Raw genomic sequence first — 13,079 nt, 5'->3', positions numbered from 1 at the left:
GTGTGTAAACAGTTTCCCTCTACACCGAGGACAGACAGCAGCTGTCCCTGGAGGACTGGAGGGAGGATGGAAAAGAAAGGAGAGAGCGAAGGCATTTAGACACCAATAAAATGGTGACTCACTGCCCCTCCCCATCCCATACCTCATCCCCAGCATCTAGCCCCAGAACAAGGCAATATTGAACCCCCAAATTTGTTTTGAGTATTTAAAAGTTTGGGAAATCCATGCCCCAATTCCTGTATAGAGCTCTAGGAGAGCAGTTTCAGAGTGGACGGTGTGATACTATAAACCACAGTAGAAAAAAATAGCTACTCCTCAGATTCCAGATGCAGGAAGAACATGCGTGGATGTCTAGGTGTGTGTGTGAAGCAGGAGGGCCCCAGAAATATTTTCTTAAGTTTAAATTCCGACCTGACTGTATTTCAAACCAGAAGCAATTGAGTTTTGTTGAATTGGCAAAGTTAATTTTCTACCACTGGGCCAAAATAGGGCTTGCAGGTTGATTTGCATAAAAATAAAGAAAGTTACCAATCTGAGTCTAATGAATGTTTAAAACGCTTCCCCTTTTATTATGATCTAGTCACTGATTTCCAGGAAGGTGTGTTTTGCTTGCTTCCCTGTGCTCTGGATTGCCGGCTGCTGGCTCTAGTCATTAAGGAAACAAGATCATGACCCTGAAACTTTTAGACACTCAACCAACTCTGTGCATCTGTTTTTTGCTCTGCCATGATCTGCTTTCTGTATTTTGCAGCCACATGGAAAGAGCAATGTTTTAAACCTTCACTAGTGCTGTGGATCAATTCTGGCTTGGATTCTCATTTGGGATTGATTCCCCTTGGGCAGGAATGTGGGTGCTATATCACTCCCTGAGCATGTCAGTAAACATCCTCCCTTTCGGCATAGCTGTTCCATCATGTCTTGCCCAGCACCCTGTGGGTACAAGAGATCACAGAGCCCTTAAATTTGGCCATTTCCTAGGAAGCCACACTTCTATACACTAAGTCAAATTCTCAGGTATCTCTTGGTTTTGCTCTATTCTCACCTCTCAAGCTGACATACATTTTCTAAAATTAAGACTTCCAGAGACTTATCTGTAAAAATATTTTCTTAAGAAATAATGTTCACTTTATGGAGGAAGAAATACAACTTAGAACTGCTTTGTGGAAGCACAGAATAAATTTTTATAAATGTGGACATAACTATGAGAGTCCTGGAATTAAAATTAAAAACTGTGATGTGAAATTTCTTCGACGAATGATATATGGATTCAGCTGAGTTCTCTGCTACAGCATTCATGGATGCCCCTCCCTCCAGGAAAACACAGACTGCCATCAAAAATGACAGCATCCAGGTTGGGTGTGATGGCTCACGCCTGTAATCACTTCGAGTGGCTGAGGCAGGAGGATTGCTTGAGCCCAGGAGTTCAAGACCAGCCTCCTAGGAAACATAGTGAAACTCTATCTCTACAAAAAATATATATATATATACAAAAATTAGCTGGGTGTGGTGGCACATGCCTGTAGTCCAGCTACTCAGGAGGCTGAGGTAGCAGGATCACTTGAGCCCAGGACACTGAGGCTGCTGTGAGCTCTGATTGTACCACTGCACTACAGCCTGGGCAACAGAGGGAGACCCTGTCCCAACAACAAAAAAAAAGAAAAGAGAATAAGTGCATCCATTTTTGACAGGCACATATTGACTGCTTGGCTCCCACAGCCATGTGGGAGCTAAGGCTCCATTTGGGGGATCTGTGCTAGCAGTGGCCTGAGCTGGATATTTCACTGATGGGTCCTTATGTAATCATCCAGTGGGTTCTTTCTGCCCACTACACAGACAAAATCAATTCACTAAGATCATGGCATTGCAGTAAAGACAGAGTTTAATCCATGGGAGGGCAGTCAAGAGGGAATCAGAGTTACTACTTAAATCAGTCTCCCTGAAGGCTCAGAGTTAAGGTTTTTCAAGGATAGTTTGGTGGGCAGGGGGCTAGGGAATAGGTACTGCTGATTAGTTGAAGAAGCAATTATAGGTGTGTGGAAAATGGTCCCATGCACTGAGTCTACCTCTGGGTAGGTAGGACTGGCTGAGTCATGAGGGTGCATGTGGAGACAGCCAGTCATCAGAAATGCAGAAAAAACATCTCAGAAAAACATCTCAAAAGGCCAATCTTAGGTTCTACAAATAGCGATGTTATCTATAGGAGGAATTGGAGAAGTTACAAACCTTGTGACCTCTGGAACAATGGTTAGTTATTGTTTAATTACATCTACGTCTTCACAGAATTGGGGACCCTTTCTCATGAGCCTAACCTTGTGGCTTTTCTTTAGTTTTACAAAGGCAGTTTAGTTTTGGGAAGGGGTATTATCATCTTCACTTTAAGGTTAAACTATAAATTAAATTCCTTCCAAAGTTAGCTTGGCCTATGCCCAGAGATGACTGAGGAAAGCTCTGAAGTTAGAAGCAAGATGGAATCAACTATGTCAGATTTCTCTTGCTGTCATAATTTTGCAAAGCTGGTTCCACCGATGTCTAATACCCGGGTCCTCTCAGGGTCTCAGTCCAGATGGATTCAGAATACAGGACCACCACAGTCCAGTTCTGCCTCATCTTCTCCTCCAAAGCACTGAGTTATTTCATGTGCATAGGGCATCAAAGCAGCTTATTAACGTGGTGTATAAGTAGAAAGAAAAAGAGAAGACTAGGAAATCCAGAAGAAAATCCTGTTCTATCTTTTGAAATTCGTATTCATTCCCAAACATGAATGCCAGCATTTGCTCATGTGCTGGCCAAACAATGCAAACCAAAAATGGAATAAAAAACAACAATGTCTAAGACTTTCAGACTATCCCATATCAACTTATCTTGAGGTAGAATTTTATTGTTAGTGACCTGCTGCTCCTACTGGTACCATAAACTTTCAGATTTAAATTTACAGAAAACATCAATTGCATGATTGTCCCAAAGTACTTGTCCTCTCCCATTCTTGCCCTCTGCAACTCTTAGTTGCATTCATAATGTTAACTTACCAATTTTCAAAATTCCTTTTTCAATTGGATGGAACTATATGAAAAAAAAAAAACTAATGTGTATATATGGTGAGAAAAATCTAAGGATGAAAGTAAAATTCAGAGAGGCAATTTCAATGCCCCTCATACAACCAAACCCTTTCTACCTGAAATTTCTCTATCCAAATCTGATCTGTGGGCGCTCTCCAGAGCAGCCTCTGGAGCAGAATTGAACTTTCTGGAATGAAGGAAACGTTCTAAAACTGACCTGTCCAATATAGCAACCATTAGCCACATGTGGCTATTAAACACTTGAAATGTGGCTGGTGTGAGTGAGGAACTGCTTTTTTATTTAATTTTAGGTAATTAAAATTTCAGTCTTTTAATTTAAATAGCCATGTATGGTATGATAAGAAATACTATTTTGGTCTTCTTTTCCCATTTCTTGGCACATGGCGCTTAAAACCCTTGCAATCTCTGAAGTAGTCATGTCTTTCTATATACACCAGTCTCTCAGACTGGTGGCTGGGGGCTCTGGACAGCCTCAGGCTAGGGGAATGGGTGCTGGGGAATCCAACCACGTGATTAGAGGTCGGAATTTTGAGCTCCAATCCCCCCACCTCTGGAAAGGAAGAAGGTCTGAAGGTTGAGTTGATCCCAGTGCTCAACGATTTGATTAATTACACCCACAAGATGAAGCCTCCATAAAAACCCAAAAGGATGAGGTTTGAAGAGCTTCTGGGTTGGTGAATGCATAGAGGTGCTGTGAGAGACAGTGGCCCAGAGGGGTCATGAAAGCTCCACATCCCTTCCCCCGTACCTCGCCCAAGGCATCTCTTCCCTCTGGCTGTACCTAAATTGTATTCTTTGTAATAAACTGGTAATTTTGTAAGTAAACTGTTTTCCTGAGTTCCGTGAGCTGCCCTTGCCAGAGAGGACCTGTTATTATCAGCTAAGTCAGACGGAAGTTATGGGCAACCCGGGGCTCACTACTTGTGATTGACATCTGAAGTGGGGAACCTTCTTGGGGGACTGAGTCCTTAACCTGTGGGATCAGATACTATCTCCAGGTAAATGGTGGTCAGAATTGAGTTAAATCGTAGGACATCCAGTTGGTGTCCTCAGAAAATTGGAGAATTGCTTGTCATAGGAAAAAGCTCTACACATTTTGGTGACCAGAAGTGTTGTTGGGGGTGTAGAAGAGAAAATACTGGTTTCCCCCCTCAAACCATGAGGCTAGTAGCTGCCATTTTTGACAGCACTACTCCAGAGGATTTTACTCTTAAGGTTATAAAGAGCAAAGCTCCAAGGGGGTGGGAGGGAAGAGGCCCCAGTACCAGGCCTAGGCATAAGGTAAGCCACTACATTTGACCTTGCTGGTGATTCTGTTTGGAGCTTCTGAGAATCCCCAAAGCTGACACTGGGAAAATGGAAATGGGCTAAGATGCCCTTTATGAGTCTCTTCCAGGCTCATGAGAATTCTGCTCTATTCATTGTGTAATTGTAGTGTCTCCCTTCCTCCAGACATTTTTCTCATTTGGAGAAGTGTTGGTTGCTAGGAGACTGAACTGCCTTTTCAAGGAGAGTACTTTAGAGAGAAACAAGTCACGTGATTTTTTTCTTCTATAAAATGAAAATTTGTAAAATATTTGCAATGCATAGTGAAAAAGTCAAGCTTTTACATTTCTTTGTATATTTGTTTTAGCAGTCATAGAACCTTTCAATTACTTTTCCCACTGCTTCACACTGCAAGAAAGAAAAAAAACGGACTGCCCTTTCTGTAGTACTTCTTAAGAAAAAATAACATTCCCAGGCTTGCTTCCAGAAATGGCGAGGTGATATCTATACTGCTTACCTCACAAGGGAGCTGAGTGAGAATCAAAATAATGACATTTATAATGGAAATGGAAATTGCAAAGCACCAGAAATAAATCAGTATTGCACCCAACAGCTCGTAGTTTTATCCAACTACATATTCTTACCATGATTTTCATAAACTTACAAAATCATGCAGTCTGAACACATTTAATAATAAAAGAGCCACAACTTGGAGAAATGAATAGGTCTCTTAGGTTTCTAACTTCCAGACAAAGTTGCCATTATACTGCAATGACTTCTCAGGGAATGTGAACAAAACTCCTTTAAATGTTCTACTAGCTCTTGTAATCACTGTCAACAACATTTAAACCTTGGATAGAGAGTAGTCAGCATGAAATGACATTTCCTCTCTAACTCACCTAATATGATGCCTGGTACACAGTAGGTGCTCATTAAAGAGTAGTTGTTAATAATGATGATAATATCCTAGTTAATAAGGATCCTTTCTTTCAAATTTCTTGGCCCCTGCTTTAAAAATCCAGCTGTAGTAATTTTTTTATTGACCAGCTGCAAAATTCTTTAATGTTTGAGAAATTTGCCTATATTAATTGACAGTTTGAAGCAAAAGAGCTTTCTTTCTTTGTATATCTGAGCAGCAGAAGAGCCACCAAAAAGGGGACTAGGAACAAGTTATTTTACAAAGAAATATTTTGGCCAGGCGTGATGGTTCATGCCTGTAATATCAACACTTTGGGAGGCTGAGGCAGGAGGATCATTTGAGCCTAGAAGTCCAAGACCAGCCTGGGTAATACAATATATAATGAGACTGTCTCTACAAAAAACAAACAAACAAACCACACTATCTGGGCATGTTGGCACACACCTGTAGTCCCAGCTACATGGGAGGCTGAGGTGGGAGAAATGCTTGAGCCTGGGTGTTTGAGGTTGCAGTGAGCTGTGTTCACACCACTGCACTCTAGCCTGGGAGCCTGGCCAACAGTGAGACTCTGTGTCAAGAAAAAAAAAGAATGAAAGAATTTATAATGTAAGAATAATATGGTTGAAAGAACCTATTTGATAATTATCATAGATGCTATATTTTTTCAGGTTATCCACGGCTTTTGTGGAGCCCATACTCCTTAGAAATAGTTCAGCACAGGAGAGCACCCCAGGGGTCCTCTTTTGTTAGAATAGCTAGTCTTTTAAAAGTACTCAGATGTAGACAAGCTCCTCAGGGTGACAACTAGCTTACAAACAGCATCCCACAAGCACACAAAGCCAGTTTTGTACTGCCTCAATGTCTGCAGACCTGCCTAGGGTCTCAACCATGACTGGGCATTACAACCACCCAGTTAACTTTAAAAAATATTGGTGTCCAAGCCACTCCCCAGGTCAATTGGTCCCTGTTTCTGGGAGGTGAGGCAGGTCTAGGTGGCTTTTAAAACTCCCTGGGTGGATCTAATGTGAAGCCAGAGATAAGAACGAAGTCCTTAAGCTGTTCTGATTCCAGGTTTCTTTGATCTCAACCAAGCACTTGCAGGTCCACAGCACTAGCTAAAAGAACTGTGAGATCAAAAGTTTCTCTGCCCCATCTGAAATTGCTAACATCAGATCCTCACTGAATCTGCTGCGCTATTTCTGCACCTCTCTCTCCCCCTTTTTCTCCCTGCCTTACTCTTTCCCTTTGTCCCTTGCTTTCTTCTCTCCCTTGCTCTCATCTCCTTTTCTGTCTCTCTCCTTACTCTCTCAGTTCTGCTTTGAGAAATCTTCCCCCTCAATATCTCCTTTGATCCCTTTCACTTTCTTCCTCTCTGATACTTTATCTCAGGAATCCACCTTTCTTGTTTCTCATTTATTGTTCCATTTTTGTTTCATTTGTGAGCCAAACTAAAAGATTGTGTGTGTGGTGAGGGAAGAGCAGGAGGGTTGGAGGGCAACAATCCAGACTCACACAGAAAAACATTGAAAAGAAAAAAGTTCAAAAGGAATCAATGCCACCAACTTTCAAAGCACTTGAAAGCAGCCACAAGTCCCATTCCAAATCTCTCTATCCTCCTCTAATTAGACTTTCCTTTCCTTAATCATCAGCATTCAAGAAAACGAAAAACAAAACAAAACAAAACAAAAGCCCACGATTTTGTTTTTAATGTAATTTAATGCTTTTCTCTTTTAATTAAGGGTATTACAACACCACTGTGCTAGTCTTGGCTTCTTTCAGTATTCAGTTCTCCAGTTCAGTGGCTGAATGCCTGCCACCATGGTGGCAGTAGAGAGCTGCAGATTGAGAAATTTAAGATCTTAAGGAAAAACCGTTTGGAGGTCATCAAGATTGAGAGTAAAACCATTAGTAATGATAAGTTCTATACCATGAATTTCCATTTGACATCTCTTACTCTCTGGAATCCCTTGAGGATCTCCCACATAGTCCATTTTAGTGAGGTGCCCATAAATCTGTTTAGCATTGCTGAAGATAAAACACAGACATGCGTTGGTCTCTGTGTCCATACTCCCATCCCAAGTGCCCCACATATTTGATAGTTTCACTCAGCAAGTGTTTGTGCTTATCTCTGCCTCCAATGTCCTCAGTCCCCTGTGCTGGAATTACTCTCCAATTGTCACATTTGCTCCAGGAACAGCCATCTGAGACTGCAGCTCACATTCTGTGCTCATTTTTGCCATCCCTGTCTAGTTCTCCCATTACCTCATTTAACCCTGGAAGGAGTGGCTTAAAACTTACTCAATAAAAACCCAATTCCTTGGGATTGTTGTAAATATATACAGAAAAGACTTCAGTATGCTAAGATTTTTTTTTTTTTTTTTTTTTTTTTAATAAAAGAAAAAAGGGGAAGAGTCAGACTGGTTTAGATTCTCTGGGCTTTTGCCAACTGACCTAGGAACCCAGACACAAGAATGGGAATGTTTCTGGAAAATGCTTCCTGAGTTCCAAACAACCAATTTACAGCAGATATAGGGCATAAAGTCAGCATACAGCTATTCAGTCAGTAATTGCTGTTCTGGGAGTTGTGAATTGAGGACTGCCTAAGGTGATAGGAATCCAAGTGTGCTGTTTGAATAAATAAGACAATTTTGCCTTGTAAAGCCTTCTTAGCCTGTGGGGGATGCTTAAATGGCACTGGCTAAGATTCTTTGGAGAATCAACACTGATGGCCTTGGGGATGAGAGAAGTCAAAGGAGAAGGACCATACCAGGGAAGTGGATGGGTTCCAACCTTTCCCACCTCCCTGGTGTGAGCCCTTGCTGCTGCTGTCACCCCCTCAGACTTCCTTGTGGCCAACAAAAACTAATAATAACCTGACTCCTTTCAGGAAACCAAAGATAAAGGAAAACAAATATAGCAGGATTCAATGAGCTAAGGATCAAATGTTTAAGAACAATAATCTTTCAAACTAACTAGTTAAAAATAGATGCAACAAATAAAAAATAAGCAAACATGATGAAAAAAGCAAAAGTAATATTAAAAGAGCTCAAAGAATAACCGAAAGAATAAAATTTTAAATAATTCAGAGTACATTTAGATAAAAAGACGGTAAAGAATAATTAGTATGGTGAAATAAACAAAACAAATCTTTATTAAATACTTTTTTTTTTCTTTTTTTTGAGACAGAGGTCGCCCAGGCTGGAGTGCCGTGGTGTGATCTCAGCTCACTGCAACCTCTGTCTCCCAGGTTCAACCAATTTTCTTGCCTCAGCCTCCTGAGTAGCTGGGACTACAGGCATGAGCAACCATGCCCAGGTCATTTTTTTTTTTTTTTTTTAAGTAGAGGTGGGGTTTCACTATGTTAGTTAGGCTGGTCTCAAACTCCTGACCTCAAATGATCCGCCTGCCTCGGCCACCAAAAGTGCTGAGATTACAAGTGTGAGTCACTGCATCTGGCCAAATACCTAATATTTTGAAAGGAAAAATATTCTACATAAATTCAAACTGTGTTAGTGGGTATTGTGCCAGAAATAGGCTATCAGTGTAAATATCAGCTACTAAATGCTTAAAGTATTCATTTTTTCACCAGCACATATCAAGGAAACATTAGTCAGCCAGCTAAATTATGTAAATTCTCTCCCTATAATTAAATTATCATAGTACTAATTAAAACAAGTATATACTTTTTATACCTGCATGTCCTTAAACAAATGTCCATTTCTATCTAGCCAAACACTAAATGACTGTATTGTAAACAATGCATGAATTCTAAATCCCATAGACCAATGCACAGAACAATTTCATTTTGCTTTTCAAGATAGCAAAAAGACTGAGAATAAGTCTCACTCACCCATATGAATTTTCTATGCAGGCATTATTCCTGGGTTATCTAGAGTTGAATTGTTAATGCTATTTAATTTTAATAGCCTTCTCAATTTTAAATCCTACTTGCAGAATATATACTCTGTTTATGCTATTTCATGCTTGACTTGTCTACATACCTGGGGAAAATTTTTATTTTGATTTGCGTTCAGAATTTTTTTAAAACATTTGCAGCTTGGAAACAACTAATATCTGAAAGCACGACCAAATAAATATTCTCTCATTCATAGCACCCAGCAAAGCCAAGATTGGCATGAATGAATATGCTTTCCAAGCCTTGGCTTTTCTTGGGATCAAGATTTTGCCTTGTATTTTTGCATGTACAGAAATAAGAACAAAAAGCACAAATATGTATTCAATTTTTGCACTAAGTTTTGGGATACTTATACAACTTAGAAATATTTCTCTATGTATCCATCTATCTATTGTCAGGTAGAGTCCAATGGCATGAAAGGAGCTACGCTGAGTGGAAGAACATCAACTATGTTTTCAATGGTCATTAAATGAAGTCTCAAAAGTGAAGATATCTAATCAAGTCCAATCCCTGGAACAATGTAGAAAAGATGGACCTAAGAAACTAAAATTGAAGTGTCTTTTTCATGGATTTAGTGCAAATTCCCTTTAAGAAATTGATAAATTTCACTATGGACTGGTTGCTAGGATACCCCTCAAAATCTGTTAAAGTAAGCTCTTTCCTTTAAAGGACTGGGCAGGGTTTCCATTATTTCAAAATGACTTTGAAAATCATGATGGGTGTTCAATCTAAGTGAATGAAACAGGTAAATGAATGGCCCTTAAGAAAAATAAATGACCATGAAGGTTCTAAAAAATAATTAGGCTCTCTCATAATGATATATTTAAAAGTTAGCTTTGCCAAGGAGGTTCAGATTTTCAAACCTGAAAGGAAGAAATAAAAATCAAATGTGAAATGGACAATGTGAAGTTCCTTGGGGGCAAAGGCCTACTGCTGTAGAAAGCAAGGGACGGAGTTTACATTTAGAGTGGGCATGTTGTTTGCCACTTATCATCTCAAAAGTCCTTTTTCTCTGGAACTGAAAGTAGTGTGGGTGCTTAAAACATTTCACATGTTGAATTTCTGTAAGCGCTCTTACAGGAATGCTCATATCCAGTTCTGTTACAAGTAAGGCAGGCTGGGGTAAAAAAGATGAATGAGTTCTAGAAAGGAAACTAGAAGCCTGACTCCTGAGCTGAGGACACAGAGTGAATGTTCTTTGATATTTTGATATTCACATCTCTGGAAACTCATTACATATGGTTGTTTTCCTTATCTCGTTTTGTCAACTATGGATAAAAATTCTGAAATCAAGAGTAATCCTATATCACCAAAAATGGCAGCTTTGATGTCAGTACTACCCAAAGTGATCTACAAATTTAATGCAATCCCTATCAACATCTTAATGTTTTTGCTTAAGCGGAAAAAAAAAAATCCATCTTAAGATTCACATGGAATCTCAAGGGACCCAGAATAGCCAAAACAATCTTAAAAAGAACAACTTCGAAGGGTTCACACTTCCTGATACCAAAACGTATTACAAAGGTATAGTAATCAAAATAGTGTGGTACTGGCATAAAGGGACATATAGACCAATGAAACAGAATAGAAAGCCTAGAAATAAATTATCCGTATGTGGTCAAATGATTTTCAACAAGGCTGCCAAGACCAGTAAATGGGGAAAGGACAGTCTTTTCAACAAATGGTGTTGGGAAAAACAGATATCCACATGCAAAAGAATAAAGTTGGACCCGTAAGTACCACCGTATACAAAAATTAACTCGAAATGAATTAAAAACTTAAATTTGAAGAGCTACAACTATAGAACTCTTAGAAGACAACATCGGAGAAAAGCTTCATGACACTGGATTTGACCATGATTTCTTGTACCTGACACCAAAAGCACAGACAACAAAAGTACAAATAGATAAATTGGACTACATAAAAATTAATCATTGTGCACCAACAGGCACAATAAACGGAATGAAATGGCAACGAATGAAATGGAAGAAAATATTTGCAAATCATATATTTGATAAGGGTTTAATATCCAGAATAGATAAGAGATCCTACAACTTACCAATTAAAAAAACCAAACAACATGATTTAAAAACGGACAAAGGACTTGAATAGAGATTTCTCCAAAGAAGACATACAAATGGACAATAAGCACATACAAATATGCTCAGCACTACTAAACACCAGGGAAAAGCAAATTAAAACCATGAGATACTATCTCATACCTATTAGGACGGCTACTATCAAGGGGAAAACAACAACAACAACCAAAAACAAACAGTGCAGCACGTGGGAGTTGCTACCAGACCAGAATCCAGGTTGGAGTTGGAACCATGGAGATGCCGAAGGAAATCCGTCTTCCCTACCGACCCCTAACGCACCGGCCTTCATGGAAAGTATTTGGAATCTGCGCGGTACCGGTCCCATGGGGGCTTCTGCTCCTGCTCCGGGTCCTCCAGTCTCAGTGGTCACTGCTGGGCCGGATCCCTCTGTTTTTTTTTTTTTTTTTTTTTTTTTTTTTTTTTTTTTGAGACGGAGTCTCGCTCTGTCGCCCAGGCTGGAGTGCAGTGGTGCAATCTCGGCTCACTGCAAGCTCCGCCTCCCGGGTTCACGCCATTCTCCTGCCTCAGGCTCCTGAGTAGCTGGGACCACAGGCGCCCGCCACTATGTCCGGGTAATGTTTTTGCATTTTTTTTTTTTCAGTAGAGACGGGGTTTCACCGTGTTACCCAGGATGGTCTCAACCTCCTGACCTCGTGATCCGCCCGCCTCGGCCTCTCAAAAGTGCTGGGATTACAGGCGTGAGCCACCGAGCCCGGCCCCCTCTGCCTTTTTAAGGACCCCTGTGCCATCCCCAAAGAAAGCTTCTGCTCTGCTGGAGCCCAGATGGAGGCTGGAGTGACTGACCTCACTTGGGGGAGGAGAGAGGTATCATAGCGGCTTCTGATTCAGGTGCTGGTGAATTGTGGGAGGTGGATGAGAACCGGCCACTTATCGTCAGCAAGTTCTGCAAGTATGAGCATGGCAACATTGTGTCTACCCTCAGCGTTCTTAGCTGTCAACGGCAGCAAAGGCTTCAGCATCAAGGATTGGGACCTTGCTCAGCAGGCGGCACTGAATTCACACTGATCTCATGTTGGGCAGGACACCTGTACTCCTTCCTCTCTCCGCAAGGACTCTGTGTTTCTTTCCTGCAGTGAGGACTGTAGAATTTTATTCTGGCATACTCTGTGTCCCAAGCCGGCGTCACAGGTGGGCTGCAGTGACTCTGGCTGCCTTCCCACCTCACTAGCTTGGCATCCTCAGCAAAGTGAAGTCTTCATCTTTGTGATGGGAATGAGACAGTCTCCCTTGTGGACTCCAAGAGAGGGAGAGGTGCTCTTGGCTCAGTTGTACGAGACCAATGTGTCATTGGGCTGGTGTTTTCCTTGCACCGTGTTCCCTTCCTAGCCTCTCACAGAGAAGATGGCTCACTGGCTGTGCTGGACTCCAGCCTTTCTAAGGCGTTTAGAAGCCAAGGCCACAGTTACCTTGCGAGAGATGCTGCTTGATCCCCATTCAGTCACTTTCTGCTTACCACAATGGGCCAGGACCATCAGTTCGTCTGCCACAAGTGTCCACAGAACCTCTCCCAGCCCCTGGACCTGAGAACGTTGCTGAGTAGATTGGACTTCAGACAAACAGCAAGTCCCCCATGAGAGTCCACTTCTTTGCCCCTGTCCCCTCAGCTTGTGAGGTAACACAGGAGCCTTCTGTAGTATGTTGATGAGTTAGATCTGGGCCGTTAATTGGCATCATCTCGCAGCCTGAAGGAGGCTGGATGCTGGGATCCTGTAGTCACAGGGAGGAAAAGCTTTCTTTTTTTTTTTTTTTTTTTTTTTTTTTTTTTTTTTTTTTAGACGGAG

General features: G+C 41.1%; 1 pseudogene; it reads left to right on the top strand.

Moving 5' to 3' along the window:
• Nucleotides 1-3,457: 3,457 nt before the first annotated feature.
• LOC105463629 (methylosome protein WDR77-like) lies at nt 3,458-12,838 on the top strand (annotated as a pseudogene).
• The last annotated feature ends 241 nt before the right edge of the window (nt 12,839-13,079 follow it).

The sequence above is a fragment of the Macaca nemestrina genome, chromosome 3 (assembly GCF_043159975.1).
Source record: "Macaca nemestrina isolate mMacNem1 chromosome 3, mMacNem.hap1, whole genome shotgun sequence".
NCBI lineage: Eukaryota > Metazoa > Chordata > Mammalia > Primates > Cercopithecidae > Macaca > Macaca nemestrina.
The sequence above is the reverse complement of the archived record's forward strand: the minus strand, read 5'-3'. Positions and strand labels throughout refer to the sequence as shown.